The following is a 20,194-nucleotide window of genomic DNA, read 5'->3' on the forward strand; positions in this document are numbered from 1 at the left end:
GCTGTGTCCACAAGAGAGGACAAGAGGTACCAGAAAGGGCATCTTTCACTGGTGCAAAAAGTCGTGTCAAGGTCGGCCATTAATATTTATCAGGCAGGGAAGCTGAGCTCCCGGGGAGGTGAAAAATAGTGGCAGACAGGTGTTACCATTTGCTGGCAGTCACAGCTTGTGGGAGACAGACATGCTGCTGCTAAAGAGAAACAAGGGCAGGTGGTTTGGTTTCCCGATAGAAGGTAGACATTCTGGTCCCCTTTCAAAGGGATGCCTCGCTTTGCCCAGGGCTTTCTGGAACACACATTCCCTTTGACTGCATGCAGCTCTTATTTCAGGGAAAGCTGAAAGCATGCTTGTTGCTGTTTCTCCCACAGAACAGAGTCCACATCCAAGGCTGGATCTAGTTAAAGGGCTCTTGGTGGCCATGTGTGTGCGTGTGTGTTCGTGCACGCCTGTGCTAATTAAGGGCCGTCAAGTCTATTCCGACTTATGGGGACCCAATGAATCAATGTCCGCCAAAACAGCCTATTCTTTACAGCAGGGGTGTCGAACATGTGGCCTGGGGGCCGGACCAGGCCCCCAGAGGGCTTCCGTCAGGCCCGCAGTGGAACTGGCTGTCTTCTGCTGCTTCTTCCAGTTCTGCTGCTGCTGCTGCGTCATCGTAGGTCTGCAGCTTACAGATACACACCTGAACAGCATACTCAGGATTGTAACAGCAGAGACATTTTGATGCAATAATTCAGAGCAAGAGGGGTCAGTTATCAGACACTGTTAAAGAAACAAAATATTGCAAGAGTGCTGATGTTTTAAGCATGTTTTTATTTTAAGTTAAAAAAAAACCCTTTGTGTTTGTGTCCTTTGTAAAGTTTATATCTCCGCTGTCTGGCATTGCATCTTATGACACACGCGGCCTGGCCCAACAAGGTCTCATTTGTGTCAGATCCGGCCATCATAACAAATGAGTTCGACACCCCTGCTTCACCGCCTTGCTCAGAGCTTGCAAGCTGAGGGCCACGGCTTCCTTGACTTGAGTCCGTCCATCTGTTGGGTCTCCATCTTTTCCTGCTACCTTCGACTTTTCCTAGCATGACTGTCTTTTCCGCTGACTCTTGTCTTCCCATAAGTATGATAGCTTCAGTTTAGTCGTTTCTAGGGAGAGACTGAAGGTCAAAGAAGACGGGGACGGGGACGGCAAAGGATGAGAGGGTTAGACAGTGTCATCGATGCAACGAACATGAAGTTGAGCCAACTTCAGAGGACGGCGGAAGACAGGAGGGCCTGGCGTGATCTGGCCCATGGGGTCACGAAGAGTCGGACTCGACTGTGCGACTGAACAACAACAGCAGATTATGGTGCTGGAGAAGACTCCTGAGAGTCCTTCAGACTGCAAGGAGATCAGATCAGTCAATCCTAAAAGAAATCCACCCTGACTGTTCCCTGGAAGGCCAGATAATGAAACTGAAGCTCAAATACTTTGGCCACCCAATGAGAAGGGAGCACTCACTGGAGAAGACCCTGATGCTGGGAAAGATTGAAGGCCAAAGAAGACGGGGACGGCAAAGGATGAGATGGTTAGACAGTGTCACAGATGCAACGAACATGAAATTGAGCCAACTTCAGAGGACGGCGGAAGACAGGAGGGCCTGGCGTGATCTGGTCCATGGGGTCGCGAAGAGTCGGACTCAACTGTGCCACTGAACAACAACAACGGGAGAGTCCAGGCTTGATTTAACGTTTTGATCTAGATCCCACTGATTGGTCTTTTGGGCAGTCCACGGTACCCATAAAGTTCTCCTCCAGCACCACCGTTCAAAGGAATCCGCTTTCTTCCTGTCTACTTTCTTCATTGCCCAACTTTCATACCCCTATACAGCAACGGAGAATACTGTGGCGTGAAGTACCTTGATCTTGGTCGCCAGCAATACGTCATTCCGCTTCAGAATCTTTTCTAGCGGAGGCATGACTCTGCCTGAGATCCTGGAGGGCTGCTGCCAGTCAAGAGACAGACTGCCTGGACCATTAGATTCCTAATGGCAGCTCCTTAAGTAACCATGCGGGAGAGATCATAACTCAGCGACAGAGCGCATGCTTTGCATGCAGAAGGCTCTAATTGAAAGATCTCGGATAGCAGGGGGCAGAGAGACCTTGGCGGGCCACCAGCGGAGTAAACACTCCTGACACCACTGGTCTGTCTTGGCCTGCCACCCGCTCCTTATATCTTCCCTTGCAGCCCTACAGATGGGCCTTTTCCAGAGCCCGTTTTGAGGCACTCCCTTCCGCTGTAAAGTAAAGGTAAAGGTCTCCCTTGCTCGAAAGCCAGTCGAATCTGACTCTAGGGTTGCGGTGCTCATCTCCGTTTCCAAGCCGAAGAGCCAGCACTGTCCGAAGATGTTTCCGTGGTCATGTGACCAGTGTGACTAGCTATCAAGGCGCACGGAATGCTGTTACCTTCCCACCAAAGCGGTACCTATTTATCTACTTGCAATGTCTTGCTTTCGAACTGCTAGGTTGGCAGGAGCTGGAAGCAGAGACGGGAGCTCACTCCGTCATGCGGCACACTCAGGTCTCGAACTGCTGAACTACCGACCTTCCACAGCCTGCAGTTCAGTGTCTTAACCACTTAACACTTCCGCTGTACTGCAAGGTAAATTCACTCGCATTCCAATGCATGAACACATATGCCCATGCATGGCTAATATAGTGGGATCATTTACTCATGTCCTCCTGTTCTGCAGGAGGAAAAGGGAGGAACAAGATCATCTTATACTACCCCTTCTGTCTAGATTTAGCCCTCTGCAGTCCTATCTTGATTTTAGGCCAGAAGTCCTTCGTAAATTCCTCCTAGAAGATGCCCAGAGCTCAGTGACTTACGCTGTGGCAAAATTTTGTTTCTTAGCTATTAGGAAACATAAACTTATTTTAGCTGAAAAAAGTGTATGATTCTCTTATTAATATTATATTTTACTAATTTGATTCATTTTCTCTTGTTAATGTTCTTATACTATTGCTATGTTATTACTGTTTTAATCTTTCTTATATCAGAATTGTACTGTTTTACTGGCTCTTGCTGTAATAAATTTGATCGAATCGAATTTTCCCTTGCATCAGATAACAAACCGACTGCAACTCAGAAAGGTGAGTCCTTACCTCAAAAGGCACTACCATTTTCGTCCACATCAATAGCAACTTTTTTTTTCTTTTGCCCACAGAGATTCAGGAACATGCATATCTTCAAGACTGCCTCTCCCCATATGAGCCCCATATGAACCAGCACCTCCTGGTAGTCCCCGGCCCTAGGGACAGGGGTCTTTTCGTAGAAAAAGAGCTGCAGGAGCTCATTAGCATAAGGTATGCTAATGAGCTACTAGGCTATAAGCATAATAGCTCATTAGCATATGCCACAAATGGACAGGGCCCAAGTGCGCTCCAGTGCAGCCCCAGGAGGCTGACGACAGGCCGCAGTGTGGGGAGCTGGGGCAGGGCTTGCTGCCACCACCATTTGTGCCAGCTCCTGGGCTGCCGGAGCGGTACTCTGGCGAGCTCCGGCCCCAAATGACCCGTGCCTAGGGATGTCCAACTTGCCTCAACTAGGGCCCGCCTGGTGGAATGAGCTACCTTAGAGCCAGTTTGGTGTAGTGGTTAAGTGCGCGGACTCTAGGGCGGGGTATAAATCCAATCTCTTCTTCTTATGAAATCAGGACCCTGTGAGACCCGTTACGGTTCCACAGGACCTGCAAGAGGGAGCTCTACCACCCGGCCTTTAGTTAAGACAGCGGGCATCCACTTTGACTTGGCCTCCCCTCCAGTGAACGTAGATCCTAGAAGCCGACTGGGCCCACAATATTATCTGTTGACGCACATAGTTGTTTTAGTGTGTTGGGGTTTTTTTTACTGATTTTAATGGATTGTAGTAATATGTTTTTAATTGTAAATCTGCATTCATTGCAGCAGACCTGAGCCTACAAATGTGGGGAGGGCTGTATATAAGTCCAATCAAATAAATAAATAAAATGTTGTCAGCAGTGGTGAGACCAGAGATGCCTGAAACCCGCGGGAGGGGTTCTGAGATTCCATCGTCCTGCTTTATCCCAACCAAAATATTTGCACAGTAATGCAGTTGTCCATTCCAATTTCAGCCTCTACTGGCTGGACACCCCTTCATTCCACACAATGAGTTCTTCACCCTGCGTGTGTCAAGTTGTCGGTCGCTTATGGAGACACCGCCTCGTAGCTTCTGTCATTTCAGGGCTCCGCAAGCCAACACATGAGCATATTCTGTTCGAAAGAATGAAGGGGATTTGGAAGAAAAGGTTGAAATGGTGCCAGAATGTGTGACAACGGCTGCGTAGATATGACTGAAAGAGAATTCATTATGGATGGCGTGATTTCAAAATGGCCATCAGAATTTCAGATCAGAATTTGGAAAGGGCTGAACTGTTATATTATAAAACCTCCCCCCGCCCTTTCTTTTTGCTTGGCAAACCAAAGTGAGACACCACAGACTACAACGCTCAACTTTCAGGCTGGTCTGGGTAACTCTCCGGAATGCGGAAGATAAAAGAGTGTAGGAAGAAGAAGAAGAAGAGTTTGGATTTATACCCCGCCCTTCACTACCCGAAGGTGTCTCAGAGCGGCTTACAAAGTCCTTTCCCTTCCCCTCCCCACAACAGACACCCTGTGAGGTGGGTGGGGCTGAGAGAGCTCTGACAGAAACAGCTCTTTTTGAAGGACAGCTCTTATCAGAACTACGGCTTGCCCAAGGTCATCCAGCAGCTGCGAGTGGAGGAGTGGGGAATCAAACCCGGTTCTCCCAGATTAGAGTCCGCGCACTTAACCACTACACCAAACTGGAGGAGGAGGAGGAGGAGATTGGATTTATACCCCACCCTTCACTACCCAAAGGTGTCTCAGAGCGGCTTACAAACTCCTTTCCCTCCCCCTCCCCACAACAGACACCCTGTGAGGTAGGTGGGGCTGAGAGAGCTCTTTCTAGAACTGTCCTTGAGAGAATAGCTCTGTTAGAGTTATGGCTTGCCCAAGGTCATCCAGCAGCTGTAAGTGGAGGAGCGGGGAATCAAAGCTGGTTCTCCCAGATCAGAGTCCGTGCACTTAACCACTACACCATACTTAACCACTACGCTACACCAAACTGGCTCGCACACCAAACTCTTCCTTGGCAGCATTGAAGGGGCAAGGTTTCTTCAGCTTTGGGGAGCTATTTTTTAAACACACTTAATCTGAACCCTGCCTTTCTCCCCAGGGGGAACCCAGTGTGGCTTACATCTATCCTCCGCTGTATCCTCACAACAATCCTGTGAGGTAGGTTAGGCTGAGAGTGTGTGACTGGCCCAAGGTCACCCAGCGAGCTTCTGTAGCAGGGTGGGGATTCGAACCCGGGTCTCCCAGATCCTAGTCCAACACTCCAACCACTACGGCACACTGGAATGGGCAGGACAACCTTGAGAGGTGGTCTCGGGTGCTGCCCTGATCCAAATGGTCCCGATAACCCGATCAGGCCTCGGGAGCTAAGTAGGGTCAAGCCTGGATCGTACTTCGATGGGAGACCGCCAAAAAAGCCCAGGGTCCCTGCATGAAGACGAAGAGGAGGAGGAGGAGGAGACTGGATGTATACCCTGCCTTTCACTACCCAAAGCAGAATCAGAGTGACCTACAGGATCCTTTCCCTTCCCCACCCCACAACAGACTCCCCGTGAGCAATGTTCCCTGTAAGCTGTGGAGTCTTGTGAGCAAAAATCCTGCTTTGTGAGCCACTGGCGTGAGCGAGCGATTTGGCTACTGCATCAATTCGTTTGCTCCGGAGCCCTCCTTCCTGAGCAAAGACAAAAATGTGTGAGTTGGAGACTCAAAAACTGAGCTAGCTCACACTAACTCAGCTTAGAGGGAACACTGCCTTTGAGGGAGGTGGGACTGAGAGAGTTCTCTCGAGAACTGCTCGTGAGAGAGCCGCTCCGGGAGAACTTGTGGCTGACCCAAGGTCACGCCAGCAGCTGCATGTGGAGGAGTGGGGGGGAGAGAGCAGCTCTGAGAGAACTTGTGGCTGACCCAAGGTCACACCAGCAGCTGCATGTGGAGGAGTGGGGGAGAGAGAGCAGCTCTGAGAGAACTTGTGGCTGACCCAAGGTCACACCAGCAGCTGCATGTGGAGGAGTGGGGGAGAGAGAGCAGCTCTGAGAGAACTTGTGGCTGACCCAAGGTCATCCACCAGCTGCATGTGGAGGAGTGGGGGATCGAACCCGGTTCTCCCAGATTAGAGTCCGCACTCCTATCCGCTACACCAGACTGGCAGGCGAGGGCAAACCACCTCTGAATGTCTCTTGCCTTGAAAACCCCATGGGGCACCATACGTCAGGTGTGACTTGAGGACAAAAATAAAAAGACTCACAACCCGTTTGAAAGTATCTTTCTAATGTAGATGAGCGCCCCTAAGGACAGTCCACAGCGTCAACATTCCAGGGAGGGGGAGCCCTTCGAGCCTCTCCATGTGGAGGATGCTAAAGAAAGGTCTGTCCCCCCCCCCCAGCTGAGTGATGCCGCAGTGCTCCCTGATGCCATCGCTGGTGCCAGGATGCACGCTGTGAGCACAGCTGTCAGCATCCCGACTCTCACAGCAATACTGCTGAGCATGGCCGGTTGGCTCCGCAAAGTGCTCTAGTGCCGTCTGCACTTTTTAGGAAAACGCAGAGCTCTCAGCATCTTCTAGAGGACGAACCAACCCCGGAAGGCTACCCCTCTCAGAAAGGCTCTGCCAAGGTGTGTGTGTGGGATGGGGGGGGGGGCTCCGTTGGAGGTGAGGTCCGTTCCGTCTTCTGGCTGCTCGGCCTCCCGGGTGACCAGCAGTGTTCCCTCTAAGCTGAGTGACTCTGGGCTAGCTCACCGGTTTTTTTAGCCTACAGCTCATGCATTTTTGTCTCAGCTCGGGAAGGATGTTGTTGCTGTTCAGTCGCACAGTCAAGTCCGACTCTTCGCAACCCCATGGACCAGATCACGCCAGGCCCTCCTGTCTTCCACCGTCCTCTGAAGTTTGCTCAACTTCATGTTTGTTGCATCTATGACACTGTCTGACCATCTCATCCTTTGCCGTCCCCGTCTTCTTTGACCTCCAATCTTTCCCAGCATCAGGGTCTTCTCCAGGGAGTGCTCCCTTCTCATTTGACCATGTCAAGCTTACCTTGATTCATAGATCTTACATTCCAGGTTCCTATGCAGTATTGTTCTTTGCAGCATCGGGCTTTCCTTTCACCATCAGACACATCCACAGCTTATTAACAGGAAGGATGACTCCAGAGCAAACGCATTGATGCAGCAGCCAAATGGCTCGTTCACAACTTTAATGCCCGTCGCTCACCAAGTAGAATTTTTGCTCACAAGACTCCACACCTTACAGGGAGCATTGGTCACCAGATTCACTTCCACTGCTTGTGCATCTAGTCCGTGCGCTTTTCTTTGGCTGCACTGGGGCTTTCAGAAGTACCAGGGCTGTCCCTCACCACTCCTCCGACCCCCCCCCATGCTTCCAGACACTCTGCTTCATGGCTAGTGTCATTGAAGGACATACGGGCAGCTGTGAGCGCTGGTGGTGGGAGGCAGTGTCCCCTCTAAGCCGTCAGTGCAAGCCAGCTCACCGTTTTTTGGCCTCCGGCTCACACCTTTTTGTCTTAAGCTCAGGAAGGATGGGGCTCCAGAGCAAACTGATTTAGGCGGCAGCCAGATGGCTCGCTCACAACTTTCATGCCAGGAGCTCACAAAGTAGAATTTTTGCTCACAGGACTCCGCAGCTTAGAGGGAGCCTTCATGGGAGGGCTCACCTGTGAGTGGTGGAAGGACACACAGGCAAGTGGCAGGAGTGCAGACAGCAGGGCCAGCTCACTCACTAGGCGAACTAGGCGTTCGCCTAGAGCGCGCCAGCCCTTAGGGGTGCCAAACTGCAACACCCCCCCACCAAAAGCCCTGCATTTTCGCAGCCAGGTGACCCCTGCCGCCGCCTCTGCCACCCGCTGCCTCTTTGGCCGACTAACTTCTCCCTGCCTGCCCCCTTGGCTTCCCAGCAGAGCGCTTCTCCTCCTCCTCCTCTTTCTCGCGGCCGGAGACTGGCAGCAGCAGCAGCAGGGCCAGGAAAGCAACAGGTTGTGAGCGCCCCGCTGGTCAGCCTCTTCTCTGGGCGCCCTGACAAGGGGTGCCAAACTGCCCCTGCCCCTCCCCCAAAAGCCCCCCCCACTGGCTCTGACCGGGGGGGCACCGGGGGGGCACCAGAAGGGATCCTCGTCTAGGGTGCAAAATAAGCTGGGGCCGGCCCTGGGAGACAGGGGAGAGGGTAGAAGGAGGGTGTGAGAGGCGGGCCCAGGCCGTGCACAGGATGGCCCTCCAACCAGACCTGCCCTGGATGGCTTCTTAGGGACAGTGAACCAGAGGGGTGGTTTTGGTTACCCACAAACAGGCGCATGAAAACACATCTCGCCTTGGCACAGTAGCCAGTTCACAGGAGTAGCGTCCATATATACACTCACTCTCTCTCTCTGTCTGTCTCAAGCTGCTAGCTACAGATACTGCCTGTAAGGCTGCCAATCTCAAGGCAGGGCCTGGAGAGCTCCCAGAATTGCCGCTGGTCTCCAGATGATAGAAATGGCTGCTTTGGAGGGTGGACTCTATGGTGTTATAGCCTTCTGATGTCCCTCTCCTTCCCAAAGCCCGCCCTCCTCAGGCTCCACCTCCAGAATCTCCAGGAATTTGCCAAGCCAGAGTTGGAAACCCTGACTGACCATCAACCTCCCCCACCTCCCCCTTTTCCCTGGTGCACCGCCACAAAAATGCAAACACCACGACTGGATCGCCTCCCCCCTTTCCCTGCTGAGCCACACAGAAGCATTACAGCAGACCTCGGCAGAGAAAAGGGGGAAAGCCTTTTAAAGGCTGGAAGGGTGTGGGTGCAGGGATTAGAGCTGCCAGTTTTAAGGCAGAGGAGGAGGAGGAGGAGATTGGATTTATACCTCACCCTTGGAGCAGGGGTCATTTTGTAGAAAAAGAGGTGCAGGAGCTCATTAGCATAACTTATTTGCATGTGCCACACCCCCTGACATCACCGGAAGTGTGTCAGAAGGCAATACCCACCGCTCAGGCTCCACTGGACTGTTTTGGATCGCTAGCTAATGTGTGTGTGTGTGGGGGGGGGGGAACGTGCAGATCTGTAATCGCAGAGGAGGGAGAGCTGGTACCTGAATAAAACTTGGTCTTAAAAGCGCCACTGGACTGTTTTGGGCTGGGGGGACGGGGGGAGCTCTGCAACTTACCTGGCTGCTTCTTGCTCTGACTGAGGGCTGCTGGGAGCAGGGGGTGGGGCTTGTTGCATGTGCCCGCCCCCCTGGGCTCTTTACTGCCGGAGCTCCGCTCCTGTGCACTCCTGCAGGAAATGACCCCTGCAAAGGAGTCTCAGAGCAGGTTACAAACTCCTTTCCCTTCCCCTCCTCACAACAGACACCCTGTGAGGTAGGCGGGGCTGAGAGAGCTCTGACAGAAACTGCCCTTTTTCAAGAACAGCTGTGCCAGAACTATGGCTTGCCCAAGGTCACACAGCTCTTGTGACTGACCCGAGGTCACACCAGCTGGCTGCGCGTGGAGGAGTGGGGAATCAAACCCGGTTCTCCCAGACTAGAGTCCACGCTCTTAACCACGACACCAAGCTGGGTCTCGCCCCTGAGCTGTGCCCCTGCATGGAAATTATAGCAGAGGATGGAAAGAAGAAGCCCCTCCGCCTGTCGCTGCTCTGCAGATTCCCTTTCAATGCAGAGAAAATGAGGTTTATATTTCCTCTGGAGTAAAAGAGCATGATAAAAAGTAGAGACATCACCCTGCCAACAAAAATACGCATGGTCCAAGCAATGGTATTCCCAGTAGTCATGTATGGCTGCGAGAGTTGGACTATAAGGAAGGCCGAGCGCCGAAGAATAGATTCTTTTGAACTATGGTGCTGGAGAAGACTCTTGAGAGTCCCTTGGACTGCAAGAAGATCAAATCAGTCAATCCTAAAAGAAATCAACCCTGACTGTTCCCTGGAAGGCCAGATAATGAAACTGAAGCTCAAATACTTTGGCCACCAAATGAGAAGGGAGCACTCACTGGAGAAGACCCTGATGCTGGGAAAGATTGAAGGTCAAAGAAGACGGGGACGGCAAAGGATGAGATGGTTGGACAGTGTCATCGATGCAACAAACATGAAACTGAGCAAACTTCAGAGGACAGCGGAAGACAGGAGAGCCTGGCGGGATCTAGTCCATGGGGTCGCGAAGAGTTGGACTCGACTGTGCGACTGAACAACAACAAAAAAAGAGGAAACAAACGCCCAGGCTGGCTGGATCTCATCAGATCTCAGAAGCTAAGCCGGTGTAACAGGCCGGATTAACCCCCCGGCCAGAGTAACCCCGGGGTTAGCCCGGGTTAATCTGGCCGGCTGTAACAGGCCAGATTCACCCCCCCCCGGCCAGAGTAACCCCCCGGCTAGAATAACCCCCCCCAGGCCTGCTTTCTGGGGCTGCTGTCTTTTCCTACTAAGAGATAACCCTGATGTACTGGATACACTGACAACCGTTAATAAGAAGCTCCGTTCAACCGTCAGCACCAACATCCACTCTGCCTAGGAATACCAGAAGCGTGGCTTTGATCGTCAACACAACAGCAAGAAAGAAATCAGTGTTGGCTCCATAGTTTACATCAAGAATCAGCGCCGTGTTTGTCGCATGGGTTCAAAGATGGAACCACGCTGGATTGGACCCTACTCAGTTGTGGAATCCTTGACCAAGGGATGCGTAAAACTTAGGAACAGTAAGACTGACAAGATGCTGAACAACACCTACCACACCAGCAACCTTAAGATTTACCGGAAAGAAGAGGCTTCTCCACCACCCAAGTCCCATGATGATTATCCTAGTGACTCTGCAAATGACAGCCTGAAGCAGAAGACACTCAAAAGACCACGTGAGGGACCAGACAATGATGACATCAACATCTCACAGAGACGCCAGCAGATGAAGACTTTCAACCCACTACCAAGTTCTGTAAGAAAGTATCTTAGCACCACTCTTGGCCTTTCATTTGTAAAGGTTGTGTACTGTGGACGCACAAGGGAGCTTGGGCATCCACGGCGTACGTATAAAACCAAAGGTGATGGGAACTGCTACTTCCGGGCCATCAGCTACAACCTGACAGGATCAGAGGACAACTACTCCCTTCTTAGAAATAAAGTCATCCACCACATGAACACTGACTTGACAGAGAAACTACAGGACTACTTGAACCGGAGTAACCCCGGGGTTACTCTAGCCGGGGGGTTAATCCGGCCTGTTACACCTGGGCAGAAGCCGCCTGTGTCACCAGGGTTGCCACCTCCAGGTTGGGAAACCCTTGGAGATGTGGAGGTGGAGGGCAGAGTCTGGGGACGGGAGGAGCCTTAGCAGGCGCTCACCCTCCAAAGCAGCCCTTTTCGCCAGGCAAAGTGACATTTGTCCTCTGGAGATCAGTGGACATTCCAGGAGATCTCCAGGTAGCACCTGGAGGTTGGCGAGCCAGTCACAAAAATCCTTAGGGAGCCAATCGTTTCTTACTGCCACAGAACATCAGGATGCCTTGAATGCACTGTTCTGAACCTTTGCAATCGGGATGCAATCTCAAGAGTAATATACCAGCATAGGTCTTCGGAGGATCTCAAATGACAGGATGGGGAAAAAGACAAACAGTGGCGGAAAGGAGAGGATTTTGAAGAACAGGCTTCTCTCGGGCTGCGCGGGCATCAGGCGCCAGCCACCTCCACACAAGCAGATGCCCTCGGAGAAGGAAGAGCTTCCAGCGAGCCGGCATGCTTGGATGAAAAGCAGGGGGGGGGGAGACAACGCTTCCCTGCCCTCCCCTCCCCAAAGGCCAAAGGTCGGCCTGCAGCTGTGACTCACTTGGTGGCAATCTGCCTCCCAACGCTGGAGCCAGCCAAGCGCCTCCGTATGGCGTGAGGTTTTTGGAGCATTCTCCTCCCTCCCCGGTGCCAAGTTCATATGCCAAAGTGCTCTGTCAACGCCGAGGAATGACGGCGACAGCTTAAAAAACACACTCACACAGAACACAACCAAACAAATACACAAAACCCTCCACATGACAAAAATATATAGAGAGAGACCCTGTTATTGAAAAAGCAAGATGTTTTATACAGCCATAAACTGTTCCACGAAGGTAAATCAGGCGGGGGAAAAGGACTAGTCTGAAGAGGGATTTCAGCCCAGAAGGTTGGGCAAATCAGAGGGCATGGGTTTTAATGTTAGGCTGCCAACCTCCAGGCGGGGCCTGGAGATCCCCTGGAATTACAACCGGTCTCCAGACTACAGAGATCAAGTGTTGCCATATACTGGGTTCGAGACGCGTATACTGATCAGCTCATAATTTATTAGTGATTTCAGCTTAACTCTAAGACAACTTTAGCAGGGCTGGAGCCCTGCTTATATGCGTGCAAAACACCCCCCCACACACACACTCCCCATGGCAGGCTATTTACATTACAACGCCTACTCAATAGGTCCATTCCACGATCCTGGCTATCTACTGTTCTGGTGCACAAGCTTAGTTTCCAGGTACAGTTCAGGCTCAGTACATAACAACTGTCCTGGGGGAAATGGCTGCTTTAGAGGGTGGACTCTATGTGGTCCCTCTCCTCCCTTCCCCAAATCCTGCCCTCCTCGGGGTCCACCCCCAAATCACCAGGAATTTCCCAACCTGGAGCTGGTAATCCTGGATGAGCTACTCTCCTGGTGACCCTGTATGCAGGACTCTTGACAACACAGAGCTTGCGTTCACATGAATAAAGGCAATGCGTGTCAGGTGATCCTGTCTGGGTTATCCAAAGAGGATTGTTCAGCCACCCTGGCCCTCTGTTCAGACACTTTTTACATACAAAAGCAGCCCCCCCCTTTTCCTAGAAAGGGTCTGAGGTTCACTGGAGTCTTCTTACACAGACTGCCAGGCAGTTGTCCTGGGTCTAAGGACAGATATAAAGGGCAGGAAGTAAAGAAGAGGCAGATGGGAGACATAAAAAGGAGCAAAAGGTATCCCAATCAATCAACTGATCGATCATTTCTTACCGTCGTGGACCAGCAGAACAAAGCACACGCACACAAAGGTATCCCAAACTGGATCCGGTTCAAGGTGCTGGTAACAACCTTCAAAGCCTTATACAGCCTGGGACCAACATACCTAAGGGACCGCCTCTTCCCGTATATGCCTCGGAGAGCTTTACGCTCTAGGAATCTACATCTCCTGGTGGTTCCTGGCCCAAAAGACATCCATTGAGCCTCGACCGGGGCCGGGGCCTTCTCTGCCCTGGCCCCCCTCCTGGTGGAACATTGTTGGGATTCTTTGATTCAAGGTCGATGGTTGTATTGCAAACACAATAGCTACACTTAGTAAAAGAAAAATATCTTTACTATAAAAACAAAATAAAACATGGGTATGGTACTTCGGATAAAAGAAATAAAATAAAAAGTTACATACTTGCAGTTACTCTCAGTAATATATGCTAACAGCTACATCTTTCTATCTGTCTTGGCTTCTAGAAGAGAACTAACACTTTGGTTCACACAAAGGGCCATAAACCTTGTGAATACATTAATGCTAGATCAAAGCATTCCTACAAACAAGATGTTAGTTGACCAATACAAAGGTTACAGGTCACTTCATTAGGATAAACAACTCCCACAAACTTTCCCGCCCTTGAATACATTATGTAACGTAACATCCTGTTTGCTAACAAACAACATTTAACTCTGTAATGACTGAAGTGTAAGCAACTTGCAATTCCAACAAACATGCTCCCCACCGAGATCAGGGCTCTGTGGGATCTTACTCAGTTCCGCAAGGCCTGCAAGACGGAGCTGTTGCGCCAGGCCTTTGGTGGAGGCAGTGGATGACCACACATGGCCTCCCCGAGGTTGCTGTCTCCTACCTACTGGCCACCCATCTACCAGCAACCAGCCATATCCATCAGTATGAACGGGTCGGAATTTGCACCAGCAGCTATAACTACTGGTTTTAAATGTTTATAACCAGGGGTCATTTCATAGAAAAAGAGGTGCAGGAGATCATTAGCATAATGTATTTGCATAACTTATTTGCATATGCCACACCCCCTGACGTCACCGGAAGTGTGTCAGAAGGCAACACCCACCACTCAGGCGCCACTGGACTGTTTTGGATTGCTAGCTATGGGGGGGGGACGTGCAGATCTGCCCTCACAGAGGAGGGAGAGCTTGTACCTGAATAAAACTTGGTCTTAAAGGTGCCACTGGACTGTTTTGGATTGCTAGCTAGGGGGGGGGGGACGCGCAGATCTGCCCTCACAGAGGAGGGAGAGCTTGTACCTGAAGGTGGGATGGGGGGTCTCTGCAACTTACCTGGCTTCTTCTTGCTCCTTATGGCCCGACTGAGGGCCGCTGGGAGCAGGGGGCGGGGCTTGTTGCATGTGCCCGCCCCCTGGGCTCCTTACTGCCAGAGCTCCGCTCCTGTGCGCTCCCGCAGGAAATTACCCCTGTTTATAATGTAACTGTTTTATTGTGTTTTAAACCTTACTGTAATATTGAAGATGATGCGACCCACCCTGAGCCAGGTTGCGGGATGGGCAGGATGCAAATATTTAAAATAAATAAACAAACAAACAAACTTGCAGTCATTCTCCGGGTACTCAGCAGGCCCTGAGGTTCAAGGATGCCAAGCTGAAAATCTTAATTTACTTGGGGCAGAAGAAAGAAAGCCTTGGTTACATCGAAGTAATCCATTACGAAGAGAGACTTCCTAAACAGAGCAATGACGTCAGGCCAGACACACTTCAGTATTGAGTGAGAAGGACTGGTGTTAAATAGAAATTCTGACATCCAGAGTAGCTATAGCTGGGTGAAGTGGCCTTTTCAAATGCGGGTGTCCTCACTCTCTGGATCAATGTGACGGAGGTATGGGATAGCGATAGGCTTCCATCACTGCTGGCACAGAGGAGAACAAGAATATTTGAAAGCTTTCGGCTACCTGCGGATGCTGCAACACGCATCCTTCTCAACACACAGCTTCGTCCTGTGTTGGAAAACGTAACACACAAAGAAGTCCTGGGTGTGAAGCTCATCCTTTCGACCTTCCCAAGGTAGCAGGGGAAAGGTTTACGGAAGTTTACCTTCTGTCTTGGAAGTTGCTTACGTGGAAATGGTTCGACAGTGCGACGTTTAATGCTTGCACACAGAGGAAACCCAATTCTGAAGATTTGATTTACTTGCAGTAAATCTCATGAAGCTGCCTTACAGAGAATCAAGCCCTTGGTCTATTCAGGTCAGTATTGTCTACTCAGGTCCCTGCCACACGGCAGGAAAAAAGCCGCACCAAAAAAAGAGACGCCGCAACGGGATCCCACGATCAGATGCCGGTGAGGAAGATCCCACGATCCCACGATCAGATGCCGGGGAGGAAGAGACGATCGGGAGGGGGAGGCTGCCGAACTGCGCATACCTGAGCATGCGCAGTTTGGGCTGGAGCCGGGGGTGCGCTGGCGAAAGGACGCGCCGGCGATCCCATGGCCGGCTTTGATGTGGCCGTCTCGGATGAACCACCACGGTAGGTGGTTCATTTTTGCAGCAGAGTTTTGGGTGGAAGGGGCGGATCGCAAGCAGCACGCTTCCCAGATGTTGCTGTGGGATCGCGCCCGTTTGCTGCGCCCCCAATCCGTCCCTCTACCAGCCCAAAAACCTCTCGTGTGACCGGGGCCTCAGACTGGCAGAAGCTCTCCAGGGTCTCAGGTGGAGGTCTTTCACATCACCTTCTGCCTGATGCTTTCAAATGGAGATGTTGGAGAATTGAACCTGGGTCCTTCTGCATGCCAAGCAGAGGGTCATCCACTGAGCCACAGCCCCTCCTCAGTATGAACACATGAATCTGCCTTATACTGAATCAGACAGTCCCTCAGCCAGTTTGGTGGAGTGGTTAAGTGTGCGGATTCTAATCTGGGAGAATTGGGGCTGCAGACTACACTTTCATTCCACTGTCATTCCACATTCCAACTGGATTTTGCCAGTTCACACAGTAAAAATCCAGTAGGAAAGTGCACTGAAACAGGATTGAAAGTGGATTAGTTAGCATGTGTGTCTGCAGCCTGGGTTTGATTCCCCACTCCTCCACTCAGCACCTGCTGGATGACCTTGGGCAAGCCATAGTTCTGTCAGAGCTGTTCTTGAAAAAGAGCAGTTTCTGTCAGAGCTCTCTCAGCCCCACCTACCTCACAGGGTGTCCGTTGTGGGGAGGGGAAGGGAAAGGAGTGTGTAAGCCGCTCTGAGACTCCGAGTGAAGGGCATCGCCTTTTGCCTGCTCCTTTCAAATGGAGATGCCACAGATTGAACCTGGGACCTTCTACATGTCAAGCAAGATGTTCTACCACTGAGCCGCAGCCCCTCCCTGGCACCAGCAGCTGGTGGAAGTCCGTGAGCTTTAAGAAAGGAAATCAGAAGGCCAAGGAAATGTCCCTTCGGAGCAGGTTCCCTGCCTGCCTGGAGCTTGGGGTCAAGGGTTACATCCAAGAGGTTCAGCATCAGCAGGGGGCTCCTGGCAAGAATTGGGGGAAGCCGTTGTTTGGAAGGCTCTGGCCAGGGCAAGCACGGCGAGACCAGCTTGCAAATACCAGATGCCGTTTGTACGGAACAAGTCCTTTACACATTTCCCCGCTCAGCGAGAGGCAGGGTGAAGGAAACACGTGTGCAAAGGAAGTTATAATTCCACAACGGCAGACTGGACGGGAAGATACACACTGAGGAATGTAGTCAAGGGCACGGGGGGGGGATATCCAAAGCAGCCTGGCTTTCAGAGTCTGCCATACCAAGCCCTTGTGCTCTTTCTTTTGATTTTTTTTAAAGCCCCGTGAGGGGATTTTTAATTGATTTTTTTAATCACTACACAAAACTACAACAGAAAAAAGGCAAGGGGAAACTACACATACGGGAGAAAGTAAAGTACCCACTACTGTCTAAAAACCCAAGAGAGGAGATCTTCAGCCTTTATTTTTTTTCTTCCCTCTTTCGTAGCTTGTAGGGACTCTTCGCGGCTGCTGCCCCTTGCTCAGACAAAGAGTCCTCACCAGAAGAGCCCGATTCTAGCTTGCCACTGGAGCTGCCATCTTCTTCTTTTCCCCCGTCCTCTGGCTTTCCCAGCTCGTCTTTCAGAAATTCTTGAGCTTTCAACACAGAGTCGATCCTTTCTTTCCTCTCCTTGATTTTAAATGTTACGCCTTCTGGAAATAACCATTTATATCCAATTGAGTTTGTTTGGAGAAAGAGCACCAGTTCCTTGTATTTCTTTCTGTGTTGTCGTATTTCAAATGGAATTCTTTCTTTTGATTCGATGGACAGATGCTCCTACAAATGGACAGAATCAGCAACTGCCTGGACACAGTGCCTTCTCCACGGTGGCCCCTCCCTCATGGAGCTGGCCTTCCCGAGGAGCTCAGGAAAGCACCGCACACCTGGCTGTCCATAAACTATGCAAACCTGACTTGTTCAGAGAGCTTTTCTACACAGGCGACGATAGGGTGGCACCGTACAAAATGATTCGCAAAGTTCCTTGGATAAATTATTAGGGGCTTTTCCAGAGGGGAGCCCTGTTGGTCTGCGGTAGAAGAGGTGGATTCGAGTCCCGTGGCACCTTAGAGACCAACAACATTTTCAGGGCATGAGCGTTCAAGAGCCGAAGCACCCTTTGTCAGACACAAGTAGGAATGGTCATTAGGGACTCTGGTCTATTCCGTTGTGTGCAGGTTGCTGTTAAGTAGGATCAGGGGTCGTTTAGTAGAAAAAGAGCTAGGGGAACTCATTAGCATAACTCATTAGCATATGCCACACACCACTGACATCACCAGAAGTGAGTCATAAGGTCACACCCCCTGACATCAACAGAAGTGTGTCATAAGGCCACAAACCCTTAGAGTCCGCGCACTTCACCACTAAACTGGCAAGCAGAGCTGGAAGGAGGAGCCCAGAATCTGAAAGGAGATGGCAAGCCGGCAGGTGAGAAACGGTGTTGTGCAGTGGTTAGAGCATCAGCCTGGCTTTTGGAAGGCCTGTGTTCGAATCCCTGCTTGCCATGGGACCTCACTGGGTGACCTTGCAGTTTGGTGTAGTGGTTAAGTGCACGGAGTCTAATCTGGGAGAACCGGGTTTGATTCCCCACTCCTCCACTTGCAGCTGCTGGATGACCTTGGGCAAGCCATAGTTCTGTCAGAGCTGTTCTTGAAAAAGAGCCGTTTCTGTCAGAGCTCTCTCAGCCCCACCTACCTCACAGGGTGTCTGTTGTGGGGAGGGGAAGGGAAAGGAGTTTGTAAGCCGCTCTGAGACACCTTTGGGTAGTGAAGGGCAGGGTATAAATCCAACCTCTTCTCTCTTCTTCTTCTTCCCTCTCAGCCTAAACTACCTCACAGGGTTGTCGTGAGGATATGATGCTGTAGAGTCTGCCCTTCGAAGCAGTTTTTTTCTCCAGGGGCGCTATCTCTGGGGCTCAGTTGCACTTCTGGGAGACCTCCAGTCCCCACCTGGAGGTTGGCAACCCCAAGGGAACCCCACGGAGCAACCCGGCCGTTTCTCCGAGGCTCTGGATCTCGTTTGAGAGGCACCCGGGTGGAGGAGAAAGGAGACCCCCAGAGCTCCGGCCTCCTGATCAATCCCAATTATATGTCAGTTCCTCAGACGGCTTTGTTCTTCGCACACTTCAGTGACATGAAAATAAACCTAAAGGCTAGTTTATTTTAAGATTGGGGTTTTTCTTTCCCCTCCTTTTGGAACGGGTTTGGCAGGACGCCACTGGGAAGAGGGGGGTGGTGACGGAGGAGGCAAGGGGGGGGAGGTTTATGCATCTCTGAAGGTCTCCTCCATAAAAACGCATTCTGGCTCTCCAAAGCTCCCCTACAAATCAGCTTCCAGCCGTTCCCTTCCTGTGCCGACCTGCTGGAGTCGGCTGCTATTCTTGGCAGGGTGCCCCAGGAAAAAAAATCACCTCCCCCCCCCCCCATCTCCCAGTGGCAAGGGAAATGCTGATGACAGGACACCTTCCAACATCCTTCAAGGTCAGAAAAGGAAAGCAAGAGGGCGGCTCTTCCAGTGCCTGCTATTGCTTCGGTCAGATGTTTTCTCTCCCTTGCTAAAGGCTGCAGCTCTCCTTGAACAAAGGCAAGAGGCCACCGTCGCAGACTCATCCCAAGCCCCCCCCCCCCCCGCCGCCGCCCCGCAACCACACATCTGCAAGCCGGAGCTGACATTTTGGGTGATTCTCATTGGCTAACTGCCCTGCGTAAGTCACGGCCTCCGAACCAATCCTGGGATGACTCCAAGTCGTCACCAGCTGCTTATAGGTACCCAGTCCCCTTCAGTGGCCTAGCTGGCACAAGGAAACCCATCTGTACGTTATCAGGGGTCATTTCGTAGAAAAAGAGGTGCAGGAGCTCATTAGCGCAATCCATTAGCATACTCATTTGCATGTGCCACACCCTCTGACATCACCAGAAGGGTGTCAGAAGACAACACCCACCGCTCAGGCTCCACTGGACTGTTTTGGATTGCTAGCTATGGGGGGGGGAAACGTGCAGATCTGTCCTCGCAGAGGAGGGAGAGCTTGTACCTGAATAAAACTTGGTCTTAAAGGTGCCACTGGAACGTTTTGGACTGGGGGGGCTGGGGGGGGCTGTGCAGCTTACCTGGCTGCTTCTTGCTCTGACTGAGGGCTGCTGGGAGCAGGGGGTGGGGCTTGTTGCATGGGCCCGCCCCCTGGGCTCTTTTACTGCCGGAGCTCCGCTCCTGTGCGCTCCTGCAGGAAATGACCCCTGACGTTACTCAAGCTTCAGGGAGCGGTGGCGCAGACGATAAAATGCCTCCTTTAACAACCAGGAACAGCCATTGCAGCTATTCGAATACCACCGCGGCCGGAGTGAGCTCCCGGCCCCAGTCCCAGCTCCCGCCCACCCAGCGGCTCGAAAGCAACTAACATCTAAAAATGCGAGTAGACAAATGGGTACCTACCCTTAGATGGGCAGGGGGCACCCTCCTCCATGCGAGGTGTGTGGTGGAGGCATTGGCGGCGGCAGAACATCGGCGGCGGCGGAACATTGGCGGCGGCAGTGTGACGAGGCGGCGGCGGTGAGGTC

The sequence above is a fragment of the Gekko japonicus genome, unplaced genomic scaffold (assembly GCF_001447785.1).
Source record: "Gekko japonicus isolate JY-2015 unplaced genomic scaffold, Gekko_japonicus_V1.1 scaffold420, whole genome shotgun sequence".
NCBI classification, from domain to species: Eukaryota; Metazoa; Chordata; class Lepidosauria; order Squamata; family Gekkonidae; genus Gekko; species Gekko japonicus.